Raw genomic sequence first — 21094 nt, 5'->3', positions numbered from 1 at the left:
GTAATGCTTTCTATTCCAGGTTCATGCAAATACTTTGATGTATAACTCCAAAAAGCCTGAACTTAGAAATAATCATTTTCAATCATTGGACAAATATTTGATACATGTTAAATATTTATCTGCTGCATGCACTTCTGATACTGAATATTACATTATTAATATTGCAACTAAAACTACAATACAAATATACTAAGTGTGTATTATTATTTTCACTTACCGTGAAGTTGTGTTACAAATAAACGCAAGTGTTTTATGTATCCAATGCAGTGATACTGAGCTAAACAGATGTTTAGCTCAATGTTGTTTTTCCCAGAGATAGTGAGACAGCAGCTTTTAGTGAGCATGTCTTATCATTAGGCTGACTGAGGCAGATCCTGTGGTATTATGATAGTTTCAGAATATGAAAGACAAGGTTAAATCAACTATTTGAGTGATTTCCAACTTGTCACTGGTCAGATGGATACTGCCACCTGCTGGGACAAATACAAGTTACACTGTTATACTACAGCACACGTATTATTACATTATATTATATTATTATAATGTATTTGTATTGGGTCAAAATATTTACTAGTGCTGAAAAGATAAACTGAGGGGTACATAATACATGGCAGCTTTGCTTAGGAATACAGTAACATATGGTAAAAATATTTTTAAAAACAAAGCATACAGATGCAGAAAGGCATAAAAACCGTCCCAAAGAACTTCCAATCTAGAGGTTTAAATTAAGAAATGTGGTTTTTTTTTTAAATGTATATGTCACTATTTTCTCTGCTAATATTTTTGTCATGACTATACGTTTGTGTCTAATGTGTCTTTAAAATATTGTGAGCTTCAAATAGTTGCCACCTAAAAAGTATACAATTCTTAGAGGGTGCCCTCCAATAAAGTAATATACTTGAATAAAAAGTCCATTGATTGTAAATGCAAGATGATATGTAATAGTCTCCATAGGAATACAGCTAAAAAGACCTCACATTCTCCAACCAGTGTCTGTAGAGTTCCAAATCACCATCAAGGTTTAACCCCTATATATAGCCTAGGCAACTAGGAGGTCACCGAAACTTACCAAGTAATCCTTTATTCACTGTTGAAAAAGGAAAAAAAATCTTATTTACATGTATGACATTAACCTATTGCAATTACAATCCATCTTCAACACTTATTAACCATATGAATGCCATATGTATCTTGGCATGATGGGCATACTTCAATAGTAGCTTCAGGGCACCAGCATCTACAAATGGTGTGTTTTTGTTTTTTATTTTCATAATTGACTTTGACACACTTATAGTTCCATATAATTGTCACTAGCAGTACTGCCATCTTAAATTTGGGTTTTAAAGGGGGATCACACAATTGTGACTTTTATAGGAACCTATTGTAATCAGTTTCCATCCACACCACTTCTAAACCATCTGATTGAATCTTTTATGTTGTCTGAATGTGTAGACTGTGCACCATTTTTCTAGAATTATATGATTGCTTTTTAATTTTAATAACTACTGTTTTTTTCTTTCCTAAGATATGGTGAGTCCACGGCTTGAGTAATTACTGTTGGGACTATCACTCCTGGCCAGCAGGAGGATGGAAAGAGCACCACAGTTAAACTGCTAAGTATCACTCCCTTACCCACAACCCCCCAGTCATTCTCTTTGCCTTCGGTGCATGGAGGAGGTGGTTTAGGTTTGTGAAGAAAAATTTTGATGTAATCTACAAGCAAGTTTTGGGGTATAGCCGTATTCCACGTCATTCCTTGCAGTCAGGTAGTGGTGGCTTTAAAGCAGTTAGGAAGTTGTAAAAAGGTATTTACTGTGTTTTCATAACAATTGCTGCCCTAGTTTAGAAAGCCAGAGTTGGCTACTCTGTTGTTTCTTTTTGAAAGGTCTCTGTGAGGAACTGTGTCCTCTCATACCTTCTAACTGTCTACATGCCGGATAGTGGAGCAGGTAAGTGCTTTTTCTTCCAGTTGGGGAGACCATGCACTTAACAAATTAAAAGACACTGTTTTTAATTAAGACATAGATAATCCTGTTGTAAGGATTATACTGGGACATGAAGCAGGCACTGTAGCATGTGTGAGACTAACATTAAAACTCTTTTAAAAAGAAAGGGTAAAATGTTTTTATTAGGCTTTATTTTCTGACACATATTTACTTGATAAAACAATACAAGTTTAAACTGAAAGTAAGGCTGACTTTTCTATTTCAGCAGCTTATTCATTTCCCCTTTGCTTCAAAATAAAACGATGCAACATTTTAAACTGTCAGGTTTGAAAAAACAGTTATTTCTGGTACTTAGTGTACCAGGAAGTAGTACTTCTCTGTATCGCAGCAGTAAATTGAGCTCGGCAGTTGCGATCACATGACCGGCTTTACTTCATAACGTTTCTGAGGAAAAAGTTGCTTTTCTCAATTTCTGGGTGATCCGGTCTTAAAGGGACACTGAACCCAAATGTTTTCTTTTGTGATTCAGATAGAGCATGCAATTTTAAGCAAGTTTCTAATTTACTCCTATTATCAAATTTTATTAATTCTCTTGGTATTTTTAATTGAAAAGCAAGAATGTAAGTTTAGAAGCCGGCCCATTATTGGTGAACAGCCTGGGTTGTTCTTGCTGATTGGTGGATAAATTCACCCACCAATAAACAAGTGCTGTTCAGGGTTCTGAACCAAAAATTGGATGGCTCCTTAGCTTAGATGCCTTCTTTTTGAAATAAAGATAGCAAGAAAACGAAGAAATATTGATAATAAGATTAAATTAGAAAGTTGCTTAAAATTGCATGCTCTGGCACCTATTTATCATAGGTCTTGCGGACCTGATCCGACAGTGCGGATCAGGTCCGCAAGACCTCGCTAAATGCGGAGAGCTGCTGGTGCGACGCCACCCCCTGCTGACTCGCGGCCAATCGGCTGCCAGCAGGGAGGTGTCAATCAACCCGATCGTATTCGATCGGGTTGATTTCCAGCGATTCCTGTCCGCCTGCTCATAGCAGACGGACAGGATTATGGAGCAGCGGTCTATAGACCGCTGCTTCATAACTTGTGTTTCTGGCGAGTCTGAAGAAACAGACCCTTCAAGCTCCGTACGGAGCTTGATAAATATGGGCCATTATCTGAATTATGAAAGAAACAATTTGGGTTTAGTATCCCTTTAATTGGTAGCGGTAAGGCACCTCAGTAATTGAGGTGTGGGGTTGCCTGAGGGGTATTTTAGAAGTTTTTTTTTATGTTTATTAAATGTTTTTCCTTAACGTTTCTCACATAATTTTATCTGGGGGTCGATTCTAATTTGGGATAAAATTTAAAGTGTATTTTTTCCTTGGCTTATTTTAATTAAATATTTAAATCTTTGAAACGTATCTGTACAAGTTTATTTACTTTTTCACAACATGTCTGATATGGAGAAAGAGCCTGCTCTCATGAATTCATGCTTATTATGTGTAGATGCACAAATTGCAGCTCCTATGCAATTTTGTTCTTCATTTGTCAAGAAAACCATGCAAAATAAAGGTAATTTTTTTGAGGCTAATGTCTCTCAGGATGGTGCTGTTAAAATAATACCTCAGCTTTCTCCTGCTACGTCCCAAGCCTCACATGCAGTGCTCTGTGCTTCCTCTTAGTGGAGTTTATTTAAAAGCAGAAATTGCTGCCCAGGTATCTTCAGCGGTATCTGCGGCATTAGCTGCCATTCCCAGATTACGGGGAAAACGCAAGAGGAAATCTAGAACTTCAGAAAGTAAGGTGTCTGTCCTCAGTTCTGCTTGCCAAGTTGCCCTTTCTCATAAGTCTGATGAGGAAGATACATCGGGACTTTCTAAGGGTGAAATCTCAGATTCGTACAGTATAATTCCTTCTTCTGAGATTGACGTGGTATCAGATTTAAACTTGAACACCTTTGTGTATTGTTAAAGGAGGTTTTAGCTACTTTAGATGAGTCTGATACCCCTGTCGTTGTCACTCCTAAGAAATCTAGTAAACTTAATAGTTTCTTTGATGAAACTTCCATTTCAGAGGTTTTTCCTGTGCCAGAGATTATTTCACCGGAATGGGAGAAACCAGGGGTGTCTTTTTCCCCGTCTCCCATTTTTAAGAAAAGGTTTCCTTTCGAGGACTCCATTAAAGACACTTGGTATACTGTACCCAAAGTTGAACGGGCCATTTCCACTCTGGCTAAGAGAACCACTATTCCTATTGAGGATAGCTGCTCTTTTAAGGATCCAATGGACAAAAGGCTGAAGGCTTATTTAAAAAAAGATTTATGTTTATCAAGGTCTCCAATGGCAACCTGCGGTGTGTATTGCCACCGTGAGTAGTGAGACATCTTATTGGTTCAACACCTTGCCTGATTCTCTTCAAGTAGAGACTTCCTTGGATGAAATTCAAGATAGGATTAAAGCTCTTAAGTTGGCCAATTCCTTTATTGCAGATGCCATTTTACAGGTTATTAGACTAGGAGCTAAAATTTCTAGTTTTGCTGTCCTAGCCCACAGGGCATTATGGTTGAAATCCTGGTCTGCGTTTCCTCTAAAGTCAAGCTTCTGCCGATTTCTTACAAGTGCAAAACCTTGTTTGGACCCGGTTTGGCAGAAATTATCTCTGATATTACGGAAGGAAAAGGGTCTTTTCTACCTCAAGATAAGAAGAATAGGCCTAAAGGACGTCAGAGTAATTTTCGTTCCTTTTGTTACTTCAGAGGAAAGCCTTAGCCTTCTTCTTCCAAGCAGAACAATCCAAGTCTTCTTGGAAACCCAATCAGTCTTGGAACAAGGGGAAACAATTAAAGAAACCTGCAGCTGATTCCAAATCAACATGAAGGGTTGGCCCCCGATCCGTGATCGGATCAGGTGGGGGCAGACTTTCTCAGTTCTCTCAAGCCTGGCTACAAGATGTCCCAGATCCCTGGACTGTGGACATAGTATCCGAGGGTTACAAATTGGAATTCAAGACTTTTCTTTCCAGAGGCAGATTCCATCTCTCAGGATTATCTGCAGACCAGATAAAGAGAGAGGCGTTCTTGAAATGTATACAACATCTTTCCTCCCTGGGAGTGATAGTTCCAGTTCCAGTGCAGTAACAGGGTCTCAGGTTCTACTCCAACCTATTTGTGGTTACCAAAAAAGAGGGAACTTTCCGTACCATTCTAGACTTGAAGTGTCTGAAACAAGTTTCTCAAAGTTCCATCCTGCAAGATGGAGACTATACACTCCATTCTTCTTTTAGTACAAGATGGTCAGTTCATGACAACCATAGATCTAAATGATGCATATCTTTATGTTCCTATTCACAGGGACCATCACAGATTCCTGAGATTTGCCTTTCTGGACAAACATTTCCAGTTTGTGGCCCATCCATTTGGTCTAGCCACGGCTCCCATAATTTTTTCAAAGGTTCTGGGACTCTTTTGGCAGTGATTTGTTCTCGTGGAATTGATGTGGCACCCTACCTGGATGACATATTGGTTCAGGCGCCATCTTTTCAACAAGCAAAATTTCACACAGAGATATTGTTGTCTATTCATCGTTCCCACGAATGGAATATGAATCTGGAGAAAAGCTCCCTTTCCCCTGCTACAAGAGTAGTGTTCTTAGGGACCATAATAGATTCTCTATTGATGAAGATTTTTCTGACAGAGGTCAGGAAAAACAAAATAATTTCTTCTTGCCTATCTCTTCAGGCTATTGCTTATCCTTCATTGGCTCAATGTATGGAGGTAATCAGTCTGATGGTGGCTTCCATGGACATAATTTCTTTTGCTTGATTCCATTTGAGAACTCTCCAGTTGTGCATGCTCAGACAATGGAATGGCGACCATGTGGATCTATCTCAGAGAATAGAGTTAGATCAGTCGTCAAGGGACTCTCTCCCATGGTGAATTTCTCAGGAACATCTGCTTCAGGGCACATGCTTTCGGAGACCTTCCTGGGTGATTGTGACCATGGATGCCAGCCTGCTGGGCTTGGGAGCAGTCTGGAACTAGTTAAAAACTTAGGGCCTTTGGACTCTGGAGGAGTCTGCTCTTCCCATCAACGTCTTGTAGTTATGGACGATTTACAATTCTCTATTGGCTTGGCCTCAGTTGTCCTCAGCCCATTTTATCAGGTTAACATAACAACATAACCTCTGTGGCTTACATCAATCACCAGGGAGGAACTCAGAGTTCCTTAGTGAAGACGGAGGTTACTTGAATCCTTTAGTGGGCAAAGACTCACAATTGCTGTCTATCTGCCATCCACATTCCAGGAGTAGACAACTGGGAAGTGGATTTTCTGAGCAGACAGACTTTTCATCCCGGGGAGTGGGAACTCCATTCAGAGGTGTTTTCCAGCTTAGTTCTCAAATGGGGAGTGCCAGAGTTAGATCTGATGGCATCCCATCAGAATGTCAAGCTTCCAAGGTACAGTTCAAGGTCAAGAGATCTGGAGGCCGTTCTGATAGATGTTCTGGCAGTTCCTTGGATTTTCAGGTTGGCATACCTGTTTCCTCCTTTTGCTCTCCTTCCATGAGTCATTGGTTGTATCAAACAAGAGAGGGCGTTGGTGATTCTAATAGCCCCTGCATGGCCTCGCAGGATCTGGTTTGCAGACCTAATGGAGATGTCATCTCTCCCACCTTGGAGACCTCTTGATTCAGGGTCCCTTTCTTCATCCAAATCTCGTTTCTCTGAAGCTGACTGCTTGGAAATTGAATGCTTAATTCTGTCTAAGCGTGGTTTTTCTGAGTCTGTCATTGAGACCATGATTCAGGCTCGCAAGCCTGTTACTAGAAAGATTTACCATAAGATATGGCATAAATATCTTTATTGGTGTGAATCCAAGGGCTACTCTTCGAGTAAAATTAGAATTCCTAGAATTGTATCTTTTCTTCAGGAAGGCCTGGCAAAGGGATTGTCAGTCAGTACCCTGAAGGGTCAGATTTCTGCTTTATCAGTTTTACTACATAAACGTTTGGCGGATGTGCCAGATGTGCAATCTTTTTGTCAGGCCATGGCCAAAATCAGGCATGTCTTTAAGTCTGTTGTTCCTCCTTGGAGCCTTAACCTTGTTCTTAAAGTTTTACAGCTTGCTCAGTTTGAGCCATTACAGTCAATAGACATTAAGTTGTTATCTTGGAAGGTTTTGTTTCTTGTTGCTATCTGTTCTGCTCGAAGAGTCTCGGAACTCTCAGCTCTGCAGTGTGATTCCCCTTATCTTATTTTACATGCTGATAAGGCGGTTCTTCGTACTAAGTTAGGTTTCCTTCCTAAGGTTGTTTCTAATAGAAATATCAATCAAGAAATTGTTGTTCCCTCTCTGTGTCCTAAGAACGTTTGTTACATAATTTGGATGTTGTACGTTCTCTTAAATTCTACTTACAGGCGACTAAGGATTTTTACCAGTCCTCTGCCCTCTTTGACTGTTTCGTTGGGAAACTTACAGGTCAGAAAGCTACTGCTACTACTCTTTTTTTTTTGGTTACAAAGTATACCTCGTTTGGCTTATGAGACTGCTTGGGCTTCAAAAATCAAGCTTCTGTGGAACAAATTTGCAAGGCTGCAACTTGGTCTTCTCTACATACTTTTTCCAAATTTTCCAAATTTCAAATTTTTGTCTCAGCTGAGGCTTCTTTTGGTAGAAAGTTTCTTCGAGCAGTGGTGCCTTCTGTTTAGGACTGCCAGTCTTTTCCCTCCCTATTTATCCGTGTCCTCTATCTTGGGTATTGGTTCCCAACAGTAATTATTCAAGCCGTGGACTCATCATAGCTTAGGAAAGAAAAACAAAATGTATGCTTACCTGCTAAATTTCTTTCTTTCCGGATATGGTGAGTTCACGGCCCCACCCTTTATTTTAAGACAGTTGTTCTTTTGACTATAACCTCAGGCACCTCTACACCTTGTGTTACTACTTTCTCTCCATTTCCCTTCGGTCGAATGACTAGGGGTTGTGGGTAAGGGAGTGATACTTAGCAGTTTAACTGTGGTGCTCTTTGCCTCCTACTGCTGGCCAGGAGTGATATTCCCAACAGTAATTACTCAAGCTGTGGACTCACCATATCCGGAAATAAATACATTTATCAGGAAAGCATAAATTTTGTTTTTACAATATTTTAATCTATTTTTTGTTAAAGCATTGTTTCCATTTTAGCGTGATCCAAAGTCAGGAACATGGTGTTTAGTGTTAGCAAGATTGAAAACATTTATACTGGTACTAAAGATGGAGTGGCTAGCAAGCAAATATCAGGCAAATTATAGATATAACAATAGCGACTAGTTCAGTCACATTTGAAATAAATTTATTGTCATAGAGAATATTTTATAAATAAATAAATCACATCAGAACTCCCCAGTAAAATCACAAGTAAAAAAAATCACATACTACAATACAATAAAAGTGTATGATCGAGACACTTTTATTGTATTGTATTATGTCATGTTTTTACTCGTGATTTTACTGTGGAGTTCTGATGTGATTTATTTATTTATAAAATATACTCTATGACAATAAATTTATTTCACATGTGACCAAGCTAGTCTCTATTGTTATATCTATAATTTTCCTTATACAGTATATGCTTGCTAGCCACACCAGTATACATGTTTCAATCTTTGTGCATGTACTTTGTTTTGGATCTTTGGAGGGCGATCTAACTAAACTAGGCAGTGAGTGAGGGGGAAGCGCAGGGTATTTTCTTTTTGTAGTGTTAGCAAGCACAAGAGAACAATTATCTGCATAAAAACATAAATATTATGACTGTTGAGTTATAAAAAACATTATATATAAAAATGAAGTGATCCAAAACATCTGGCACATGCCTTGCTTGGAATATCAAGTTTGAAAGGTGGGAAAAGATGTTGTGCAAAACAATGTCACCAGAGGCTGTCATAGGATTACATTATGGCGATGATCCCTCAAAATCACTAACGTCGCTTTTACACACAACATACAACATTTTACTAACATATCTCAACTACACAAGGCTCCCATACACACAAAATAGTTTCAGCATGTTTGACTGAAAAACATTGGGTGTACACATGTCAACATTTCGTACATACTGTACATGTTCCATTTCTTTCCATGTTTTTAGATTAAAAAACAAAACAAACAAAAAACAGAAATTGAGAAATCTCCAAGGCTGTTTTCACCACAAATTCCTTTGTGAGCACCTACAAACAGCACATACCAAAGGCCACAGTCTGTGGTTTTTTTTAAACAAATAAACACCTTAAAAAACATAGTAATATATAGACATATTTGAATTATAATTAAGATAAAGACTAAAAAGGCAGAAACATATTAAAGATACAGACTATTCACAATAGCTATTCTGATGGATGCAGCTTAGCTCCTCACACTTAAACCCTTGAGCAAAGTAGACGTAGATACTATGTCACAGAGTACTTTGCCCAGATTACTATGTTGATGTAATACCTAAGAGCAACACTCTGGCGCAAGTTGTGGCCCCACTGTCAGCTTTGAGAGGGGGAGCTGCAACTGGGGGGGCAGAAGGCATCTGCCTTCAGATGGTAAGGGAGAACTGATTGTGATTCGTTACCATATGAAGGCAGATTCAATACAGGCAATGTCACTGCCCGTAATGGATATTGCCTGGGCTCGCAGGGGTGTATTTGAAGGTGGGTGGGAGGCAATCAAAGTGGGTGGGTGATGATCGTTGGTGGTGGGAGGGATTGGGCGATATATATGCATACAGTATATAAATACATATGTATACATATATAAACATATACACATTACATATACACATATATATATAAGTGCATTGGAGCCCTTTGCAGCCAAGTAGCTGAAAACATGGAAAATTATATGTGTGCAATATTCATAATTAATAAAATGTTTTATGATGTAAATATTTCACAATCCAATGGTCTTCACATGGGGAATATGTTCTAAGCATTTTTAAATAGATATTCCTATATATATAAATATTTATATATATATATATAGGAATATCTATTTAAAAATGCTTAGAACATATTCCCCATGTGAAGACCATTGGATTGTGAAATATTTACATCATAAAACATTTTATTAATTATGAATATTGCACACATATAATTTTCCATGTTTTCAGCTACTTGGCTGCAAAGGGCTCCAATGCACTTATATATATATGTGTATATGTAATGTGTATATGTTTATATATGTATACATATGTATTTATATACTGTATGCATATATATCGCATTTATATGAAATAAAGTTAAGCCTTGCTTTTTGTAATAAGGTGTGCTGAGTAGATTTGTGGTAGTATATGAGGCAATACTAAACTCTTGCACCCTCCATATGATATTTAGATCTATTTCATTATTATTAGAGTATCATAGTGGTGCTGTGACTAGGGAAAAATATCTTTAAATAAATAGAACATGTTCTGCTATGTGAAGTACATTGGTGTCAGCCGTTTGAGATCAGTCCAGAACTAGACCCAATAGCAAGAGTGAATGTAATACACACACTAGACACTGCGAGAAACAGAATAAATTACTCACAAAGAGGAGCTGCGTACTGGATGCAGAGCCTCGGTCAGGTTGGCTTAAAGGTAGGTAAAAGAGTGTCCAGGAGAATGATCAGGTAAGCTGAGATCAGTAATATATTCAGGCAGGAATATATAAATCCAAAAGTGTTGTATAAACAAAGCAGAGGTCAAGTTACAATTCAGGCAGGCACAGGTTAATCCTAAAGAGTTGTCAGGCAAAGCAGAGGTCAAGTTACAATTCAGACAGGCACAGGTTAATCCTAAAGAGTTGTCAGGCAAAGCAGAGGTCAAGTTACAATTCAGACAGGCACAGGTTAATCCTAAAGAGTTGTCAGGTAAAGTAGAGGTCAAGTTATAGTTCAAGCAGGCACAAGATAACTGTCATATCCACACTCTCTACCTGTACCTTTAACTCTTAAAGCTCCTCCCATATGCTCACGGCTACATATAGTGAAAGCAATCAACCAGACCTTGCTTGTAATATTGCAACAGCATCCTGTGAATTGCAGCTTGCATTCTCACCTGCTCCAATGCATATGGTTAAAGCCTCTTACCATCTGAAGCGGAACTCTTCTCTGTGTCAGGCAGAACATTGCTTATCCTACCTACCTCTCAGCCTGATAGTTCCTTACGGATCTAGCCTTCCTCTCGACTTGAGAACCGTCCGCCAGCTATCCAGGCAGTTCAGAATCCTTGTCGTACTTTCTCATTGTCTGCTCCGCCTCCTGCTCTGTTTCCTTACGGATCTCAAGACGATGTGTTCCGTAGTGTCTGAACACTCTTGCACCAAAAACAACCGCTGCTGTGTTCTGGATTGGAAATCTCCTCCACACTCCTGTTCAAGATTTGACAGGAAGAATCAGTGCAAGATAAATAATCACCTTAAGACTTTTCTCTCATTTGAATGCTCTGTCTGTCCTTCCTGGCTACAAGAAAATATCCCAGCGATCTCTAATCAAGTTACCGGCAGCTGTTCTCTGTCTCCTACAGCTCACGCTGACAATTAACTAGGCAGGTCTGTGTTAATTTGGCTACATTTAGCTCTCTTTACCACTCTGTGTCTGCAGGGATTTCACAAAGTTCACGCAGCTCATAACAACAAGCATAGCTATATAGTAAACATTTTTCAGATCCGCTTATCACAATTACAGGTCTGTGGTTTCACTATAGCTACACATACTCCTTCTAATCATTCTTAACCAGGCTTAAAGAAAAAGGCACTTTAACTATAGTCAGTTTCAACGCAAAAATACTAAACTAAGGGATATTCAGTTTAAGTATTGCAATAACATAGAATAGAACGTACCCAGGATACAGATGAATCCAACAAACGGGCAGTGAGGATCTGAGATGCCAGGAATTTAAAGACCTGCCTGGCAGCACAGAGAGACTGCATCACATTGCTTGGCAACATAGCGCAGCAAGCAGGAGAACAGATCTGAGTGCTGCAGCGGCATGGTTGGAAGCAGCGGATCGTGACAATTGGAATGTGAAATATTCATATTTCATGTCGGGTTAGTGCACTTTGGTTAAATGCGATCGGGTTTGCGGGCGAGTAGGGTGTTTTCACGCTCCAATTTTTCATCTCAACTTTTGATAGGTATACGTTGATTTTGATATCAGTATAAATTTTGCTGTCGGTATATTGTATATATGTTTGTTTCTTATTTTTACATTAAATTGATGATGATAATGTACTCAGTATTTGGGTGCTTTAATCTTCATTAAAAATACAATCACCATTCTTGGCATGGGCAGCACCATCTTGTTTGTCAGGTCTGAGCATGCACAGATTATTCTCTGATATGGTTACATTTACTGGATGTGTGTTATCGATCTGTGGGTGGTGATCATTTGACAAGTGCCTTTGTCTGCTGAATTCAATGTGATCATTTTGTTGTCAATATTTATTCAATAACTTGTCAGTGGATTATGATTCCCGAAGACGATGCTGTTGATGTATTGAATGGGTGAATTTTTTGATATTTGATGGGATCTTTATCTAATACAGAATTGGTATTATAATTATCAGGAGCCAATAAACACGATCAGAAACATTGGGACTGACTCCAATGTAAGGGAATGTAAAGGGATTAAATGGTGTGGGCAAGCAGGTTTGCACCTATTGGCTAACAGGAGGGAACAGCAGATTAATAGTAGATATAAAAAAAAGTTTACCATAGATCCATTTTCCTTTGCCCATACACTCCCACCCAGGGGAGTAAGCAGCAATATCCATGATGATACCCTACTGTGACTTCACAATGCACTGCCTGCTGCTATGCCCTAAGGCAAATGCTTGTTTTATCTTAAATTAAACAATTAACGATCACCTAGATTACAAGTTTTGCACTATAGAGGGTGCGAAACGATGGCAACAAAAGTTGCGTTATTTCACCCTCCATAGCGCTGCCATTATGAGTTTTTGAAAAGCCGCCTAGTGCTTGCGATATAGTTGCATTGAGCTCCATACCGCACAAAATACAAGCGCTGCTTTGACGTGCTCGTGCACGCTTTCCCCATAGACATCAATGGGGAGAGCGTGTTAGAAAAACCTAACACCGGCGATCGCGGAATGAAAAGCTCCATAACGCAGCCCCATTGATGTCTATGGGAAAAAAAAGTTACATTTAAACCTATCACCCTAACATAAACCCTAGTCTAAACACCCCTAATCTGCTGCCCAGGACATTGCCAACACCTAAACAAATTATTAACCCCTAATCTGCCGCTACCGATATCGCCGCCACCAAAATAAATCTATTGACCCCTAATCTGCCGCTCCCGATATCCCCACCACTATACTAAAGTTATTAACCCCTATTCCCCAGCACCCCAACATCTCCCACACTATAATAAAGATATTCACCCCTATTCCGCCGCTCCCCGGCATCGCCGACACTAAATAAACTTATTAACCCCTAAACCTCTGGCCTCCCACATCACTACCACTAAATAAACCTATTAACCCCTAAACCGCCAGCCCCCCACATCGCAACAACCTATATTAAACTATATTAACCTCTAAACCTAACCCTAACCGTAACCGTAAACCTATTCCTAACCCTAAACCTAACACCCCCTAACTTTAACATAATTAAAATAGACCTAAATTAAAGTTACAATTATTTACTAAATAATACCTATTTAAAACTAAATACAAACTTACCTGTGAGATAAAAATAAAACCTAAACTAGCTACAATATAACTAATAGTTATATTGTAGCTAGCTTAGGTTTTTATTGTACAGGTAAGTTTGCATTTATCTTAACTATGTATGGCCAGTTAGTAAATAGTTATTAACTATTTACTAACTACCTAGTTAAAATGAATACAAACTTACCTGTGAAATAAAAGTAAAACCTAAGCTGCCTTACACTAAAACCTAACATTACAAAAAAATACAACTAACATTACAAAAAATAAAAAAAAATACCATTAGGCTAGGTTTTTTTTATTTTGGGCTGGCTTTTTTATTTTGATTGGGCTATTAGATTCGGAGTAATTCATTTTTATTTTTGATCATTTCTGTTTTTATTTTGTATAATTTAGTGTTTATTATATTTTGTAATTTAGATAAATGTAGTTTTTTAATTTAATTTTATTGTAATGCTAGGTGTTAGTGTGAGGCAGGTTAGGTTTTATTTTACAGGTAAATTTGTATTTATTTTAACTAGGCAGCTAGTAAATAGTTAATGACTATTAACGAACTAGTCTACCTAGTTAAAATAAATACAAACTTACCTGTGAAAAATTTTTTAAACCAAAGCTGCCTTACACTAAAACCTAACATTACAAAAAATACAACTAACATTACAAAAAATAAAAAAAACTATCATTACAAAAAATAACAAACGAAATTATCCAAAACAATTAAAAGTATTCCTATTCTGATACCCTGTTTAAAAAAAAAAAAAAAAAAAAAACTAATCTATAATAAACTACCATCCTTTTGTAAGCCATTAAAAGGGCCTTTTGTAGGGCATTGCCCTAAAGAAATCAGCTCTTTTTCTTAAAAAAGAAAAACAAACACCCCCTAACCCATAAAATAAAAATAAAGTTAAACCATATCTAAACATTGCCCTGAAAAGGGCATTTGTATGGGCATTGCCCTTAAAAGGGCATTCAGCTCTATTGCTGCCCATTAAAAATGAAAAAATGGCTATTCTAAAAAAAAAAACACCCCAAAAAGAAAAATAACATTACACAAAATAACAAACGAATTATACAAATTAACAATTATTCCTATTCTAATACCCCATTTAAAAAAAAAACCACCCCAAAATAAAAGAACCCTAATCTATAATAAACTACCAATAACCCTTAAAAGGGCCTTTTGTAGGGCATTGCCCTAAAGAAATTAGCTCTTTTTTCTACAAAATAAAAACAAACACCCCCTAACATTACAAACCCCCATCCACCCAAACCCACAAAATAAAAAAACCTAACTAAAAAAACCTAATCTACCCATTGCCCTGAAAAGGGCATTTGTATGGGCATTGCCCTTAAAAGGGCATTCAGCTCTTTTTCTTGCCCTTAAAGGGACAGTCTAGTCGAAAATTAAACTTTAATGATTCAGATAGGGCATGCAATTTTAAACAACTTTCCAATTTACTTCTATTATCTAATTTGCTCAATTCTTTAGATATCCTTTGTTGAAGAAATAGTAATGCACATGTGTGAGCCAATCACACAAGGCCTCTATGTGCAGCAGCCAATCAGCAGCTACTGAGCATATCTAGATATGCTTTTCAGCAAGTGATATCAAGAGAATGAAGCAAATTAGATAATAGAAGTAAATTAGAAAGTTGTTTAAAATGACATGCTCTTTCTAAATCACGAAAGAAAAAAATTGGGTTTCATGCCCCTTTAACCCCTTAACGACCGAGGACGTGCAGGGTACGTCCTCAAAAAAAAGGCAGTTAACGCCTGAGGACGTACCCTGCACGTCCTCGGTGTGGAAAGCAGCTGGAAGCGATCCTGTTTGCTTCCAGCTGCTTTCCGGTTATTGCAGTGATGCCTCGATATGGAGGCATCCTGCAATAACCTTTTGAAGCCATCCGATGCAGAGAGAGCCACTCTGTGGCCCTCTCTGCACCGGAGATCGGTGGCTTCCTTCGTTGGTGGGTGGGAGCAGTACCGGGAGGCGGGTGGCGGCCATCGATGGCCCTGGAGATGTGGATGGGGGCGGGATCGTGGGCGGGGATGCCCGGGGGCGCGCACGGACGTGTGCGCGTGCACGGGAGGGCGGGGGCGGGTGCGTGCACGGGGAGGGAGCGGGTGGGAACCGCTACACTACAGAAAAAGGTTTAAAATAAATCAGTTAAAAAAAAGTAAAAAAAACAAAACGATCAATGAGGTGGTGGGGGTTTGTGTGTGGGGGGGGGGTTTTGGGAAGCTACACTACAGAAAAAAAAAAAACTAAGAAAAAAAAAGCCCTTTTTGTGCAAGCTGGGTACTGGCAGACAGCTGCAAGTACCCAAGATGGCCCCCAATAAGGCAGATGGGGAAGGTTACAGAGCTGTTTTGGGGGGGATCAGGGAGGTTGGAGGCTAAGGGGGGTCCTACACAGCAGAAGAATTTTTTTTATTTTTTTTAAAAAAACCTAAACCCCCCAAAAGGCTTTTATTTTAGTACTGGCAGACTTTCTGCCAGTACTTAAAGATGGCGGGGACAATTGTGGGGTGGGGGAGGGAAGGGAGCTGTTTGGGAGGGATCAGGGGGTCTGATGTGTCAGGTGGGAGGCTGATCTCTACACTAAAGCTAAAATTAACCCTGCAAGCTCCCTACAAACTTCCTAATTAACCCCTTCACTGCTAGCCATAATACACGTGTGATGCGCAGCAGCATTTTGCGGCCTTCTAATTACCAGAAAGCAACGCCAAAGTCATATATATATGCTATTTCTGAACAAAGGGGATCCCAGAGAAGCATTTACAACCATTTGTGCCATAATTGCACACGCTGTTTGTAAATAATTTCAGTGAGAAACCTAAAATTGTGAAAAATTTAACGTTTTTTTTTATTTGATCGCATTTGGCGGTGAAATGGTGGCATGAAATATACCAAAATGGGCCTAGATCAATACTTTGGGTTGTCTACTACACTACACTAAAGCTAAAATTAACCCTACAAGCTCCCTACAAGCTCCCTAATTAACCCCTGCACTGCTGGGCATAATACACGTGTGGTGCGCAGCGGCATTTAGCGGCCTTCTAATTACCAAAAAGCAATGCCAAAGCCATATATGTCTGCTATTTCTGAACAAAGGGGATCCCAGAGAAGCATTTACAACCATTTGTGCCATAATTGCACAAGCTGTTTGTAAATAATTTCAGTGAGAAACCGAAAGTTTGTGAAAAAATTTGTGAAAAAGTGAACGATTTTTTGTATTTGATCACATTTGGCGGTGAAATGGTGGCATGAAATATACCAAAATTGGCCTAGATCAATACTTTGGGATGTCTTCTAAAAAAAAAATATATACATGTCAATTGATATTCAGGGATTCCGGAAAGATATTAGTGTTCCAATGTAACTAGCGCTAATTTTGAAAAAAAGTAGTTTGGAAATAGCAAAATGGTACTTGTATTTATGGCCCTATAGCTTTAAAAAAAAAGCAAAGAACATGTAAATATTAGGTATTTCTAAACTCAGGACAACATTTGGAAACTATTTAGCATGTTTTTTTTTGGTGGTTGTAGATGTGTAACAGATTTTGGGGGTCAAAGTTAAAAAAAGTGTGTTTTTTTCCATTATTTCCTCATATTTTATAAAAATTTTTATAGTAAATTATAAGATATGATGAAAATAATGGTATTTTTAGAAAGTTAATTTAATGGCGAGAAAAATGGTATATAATATGTGTGGGTACAGTAAATGAGTAAGAGGGAAATTACAGCTAAACACAAACACAGCAAAAATTTAAAAATAGCCTTGGTCCCAAACGGACAGAAAATGGAAAAGTGCTGTGGTCATTAAGGGGTTAAAAAGGGCATTCAGCTCTTTTAGAATTGCCCAAACCCTAATCTAAAAAAAACCAAAAAAAAAAACCTTAAAAGAACCTAACACTAACCCCTTGTCATGCTTCTACTTTCTGTATGCCTAAATATCCGTTTTTTTGCTGTCAAATACTTGCATTTCCACTAAGTACCTGGCCCTTTAAGGATAACTAGGTTGTCAGGTATATAAGTTCACCTCCCACCTTCCTTGTTGCTTGGTATTGAAGCCTGGTATCGCATACTGTGCAACCTAGTGAATCGTATTCACGCTTGTTTACTCCGCCTCCGGAGCCTCTCTGACCTGTATTCACAGATCCTTCCTCTACGAGTCTCCCACGGCTCAGCTGTTTCCTCCGACCGGAACCTTCAAGTGGTGACGTCACACGCCAACTCGCTTGCCGCTCACCAGCTGTTCAGCTCCACGGAAGCCGCTCTGCTTGCCGAACAAGTGTTATATCTACAACCTACCTTTTTTATCATCAGCTGCTTGCAGGTACTTTCCCATATTCACGCTATTAGCCGTATCTCTCTGAACTGTGTCTCTCCTCAGTACTCACATAAATGTTCCTGTGTCTAATTGATCTGTTATTTCTACTTAAGCATGGTACTATGATAACCTCCACAATTGTCATCAGCCAAGTTATCCTCATAACGTTTTTTCATAAGTGTTAAGATTTCTACCTTAACTGTCTGCAGCCAAACTATTCACATAAACCTATTGCATAAGTGTTAACACATCATTTTGGTTCTTTAATTGGATTGTTCTGCTGCAACTATTCAGTGTAATATGCACATGTGGCAGCTGTAGAACAATTAGCTTAAAACCTAACATTATATCAATTTGCTCACGCCTGCATTTGGGATTCCACATTGCTATTCTTAGCAATTAATGTTACTTTCCATATCAGCCTCTGCAGCAAAATAAGTATTTCACCACATCTCAGCCGCTGTGGTTCACACTTAGTCACTGCTTATCTCAACAGAGTTCCCTCTGACATTACACCCCCCTTTAGGTACTCACAGTTACTGAAGTCCGGATTGAACAATCTTCATCCAGGCGGCTCCATCTTCATCCAGGCGGCTCCATCTTCATCCAGGCAGCTACATATTCATCCATCGAGGGACCAGCATCTTCTTCATCCCTGCGGAGGTGGAGTGGTCGATGTGCGGAGGTCCAAGGCGGAGGTACAGGCAGAGGTCCAAGGTGGAGGTCTAGGCGGAGGCCCAAGGTGGAGGTCCATCAATCCGATGTGGAGGTCCTCTTCATGCGATCGTCCGCCGCACACTGAGGATTAAAATTCAAGGTACCCCTTTTATACTGGGGGTACCATTGTATTCCTATTGGCTGAAATTTTAAATCATCCAACAGGAATTAGGGCTGCTAAAATCCTATTAGCTGTTCAAATCAGCCAATAGGATTTAAGCAGCTCTCATTCCTATTGGCTGATTTAAATTTGTCAGCCAATAGGAATGCAATGGTACCCCCAGTATAAAAGGGGTACCTTGCATTTGAATCCTCAGTGTGCGGCGGACGATCGCATGAAGAGGACTGCCAGGTCAGATCAATGGACCTCCGCCTTGACCTCTGCCTTGTAGCACCGCCTGGACCTCCGCCTTGGACATTCACCTGGACCTCTGCCTCTGCGCATCAACCATTCCGCCTCTGCAGGGATGAAGAAGATGCCGGACCCTTGATGGATGAAGATGAATCTGCCTGGATGAAGATGGAGCCACCTGGATGAAGATGGAGCTGCTGGGATGAAGATCGTTCAAGCCAGACTTCAGCAACTGTGAGTACCTAAAGAGGGGTTAGTGTTAGGGTTTTTTCTTCTGTTATGTGTGATCAGTCCACGGGTCATCATTACTTCTGGGATATAACTCCTCCCCAACAGGAAATGCAAGAGGATTCACCCAGCAGAGCTGCATATAGCTCCTCCCCTCTACGTCAGTCCCAGTCATTCTCTTGCACCCAACAACTAGATAGGATGTGTGAGAGGACTATGGTGATTATACTTAGTTTTTATGACTTCAATCAAAAGTTTGTTATTTTACAATAGCACCGGAGCGTGTTATTACTTCTCTGGCAGAGTTTGAGGAAGAATCTGCCAGAGTTTTTTACTATGATTTTAACCGGAGTCGTTAAGATCATATTGCTGTTCTCGGCCATCTGAGGGAGGTAAAAGCTTCAGATCAGGGGACAGCGGGCAGATGAATCTGCATTGAGGTATGTAGCAGTTTTTATTTTCTGAATGGAATTGATGAGAAAATCCTGCCATACCGTTATAATGACATGTATGTATACACTTCAGTATTCTGGGGATGGTATTTCACCGGAACTACTCTGTTAAAAGTCACTAATCCTTTTAATAAGTATTATCATGTTAAACGTTTTTGCTGGAATGTAGAATCGTTTGCATTGCTGAGGTACTGAGTGAATAAATTTTTGGGCATTATTTTCCACTTGGCAGTTGTTTGCTTTTAATTGTGACAGTTTCGTTTCTCTTCACTGCTGTGTGTGAGAGGGAGGGGCCGTTTTTGGCGCTCTTTGCTACGCATCAAAAATTTCCAGTCAGCTACTCTTATAATTCCTGCATGATCCGGTTCATCTCTGACAGATCTCAAGGGTCTTCAAACTTCTTTGGAGGGAGGTAGATTCTCTCAGCAGAGCTGTGAGAATTTTATATTGACTGTGAATAAAAAACATTGCTCTGTAATTTTATGTCAAATTATTGTTATTTTACTAATGGGAACAAACCTTTGCTAAAAGTTGTGTTGTTTCAAAGTTTGATGCTATAACTGTTTTTCCAGTTAATTATTTCAACTGTCATTTAATCGTTTAGTACCTCTTTGAGGCACAGTACGTTTTTGCTAAAAAAGATTATAACCAAGTTGCAAGTTTATTGCTAGTGTGTTAAACATGTCTGACTCAGAGGAAGATATCTGTGTCATTTGTTCCAATGCCAAGGTGGAGCCCAATAGAAATTTATGTACTAACTGTATTGATGCTACTTTAAATAAAAGTCAATCTGTACAATGTGAACAAATTTCACCAAACAGCGAGGGGAGAGTTATGCCGACTAACTCGCCTCACGCGGCAGTACCTGCATCTCCCGCCCGGGAGGTGCGTGATATTATGGCGCCTAGTACATCTGGGCGGCCATTGCAAATAACATTACAAGATATGGCTACTGTTATGACTGAAGTTTTGTCTAAATTACCAGAACTAAGAGGCAAGCGTGATCACTCTGGGGTGAGAACAGAGTGCGCTGACAATACTAGGGCCATGTCTGATACTGCGTCACAGCTTGCAGAGCATGAGGACGGAGAGCTTCATTCTGTGGGTGACGGTTCTGATCCAAACAGATTGGATTCAGATATTTCAAATTTTAAATTTAAATTGGAGAACCTCCGTGTATTATTAGGGGAGGTCTTAGCAGCTCTCAATGATTGTAACACCGTTGCAATACCAGAGAAACTGTGTAGGTTGGATAAATACTTTGCGGTACCGGCGAGTACTGACGTTTTTCCTATACCTAAGAGACTAACTGAAATTGTTACTAAGGAGTGGGATAGACCCGGTGTGCCGTTCTCACCCCCTCCAATATTTAGAAAGATGT

This window comes from Bombina bombina, chromosome 6 (assembly GCF_027579735.1).
Source record: "Bombina bombina isolate aBomBom1 chromosome 6, aBomBom1.pri, whole genome shotgun sequence".
NCBI classification, from domain to species: Eukaryota; Metazoa; Chordata; class Amphibia; order Anura; family Bombinatoridae; genus Bombina; species Bombina bombina.
This window is presented reverse-complemented; position numbering follows the sequence as displayed.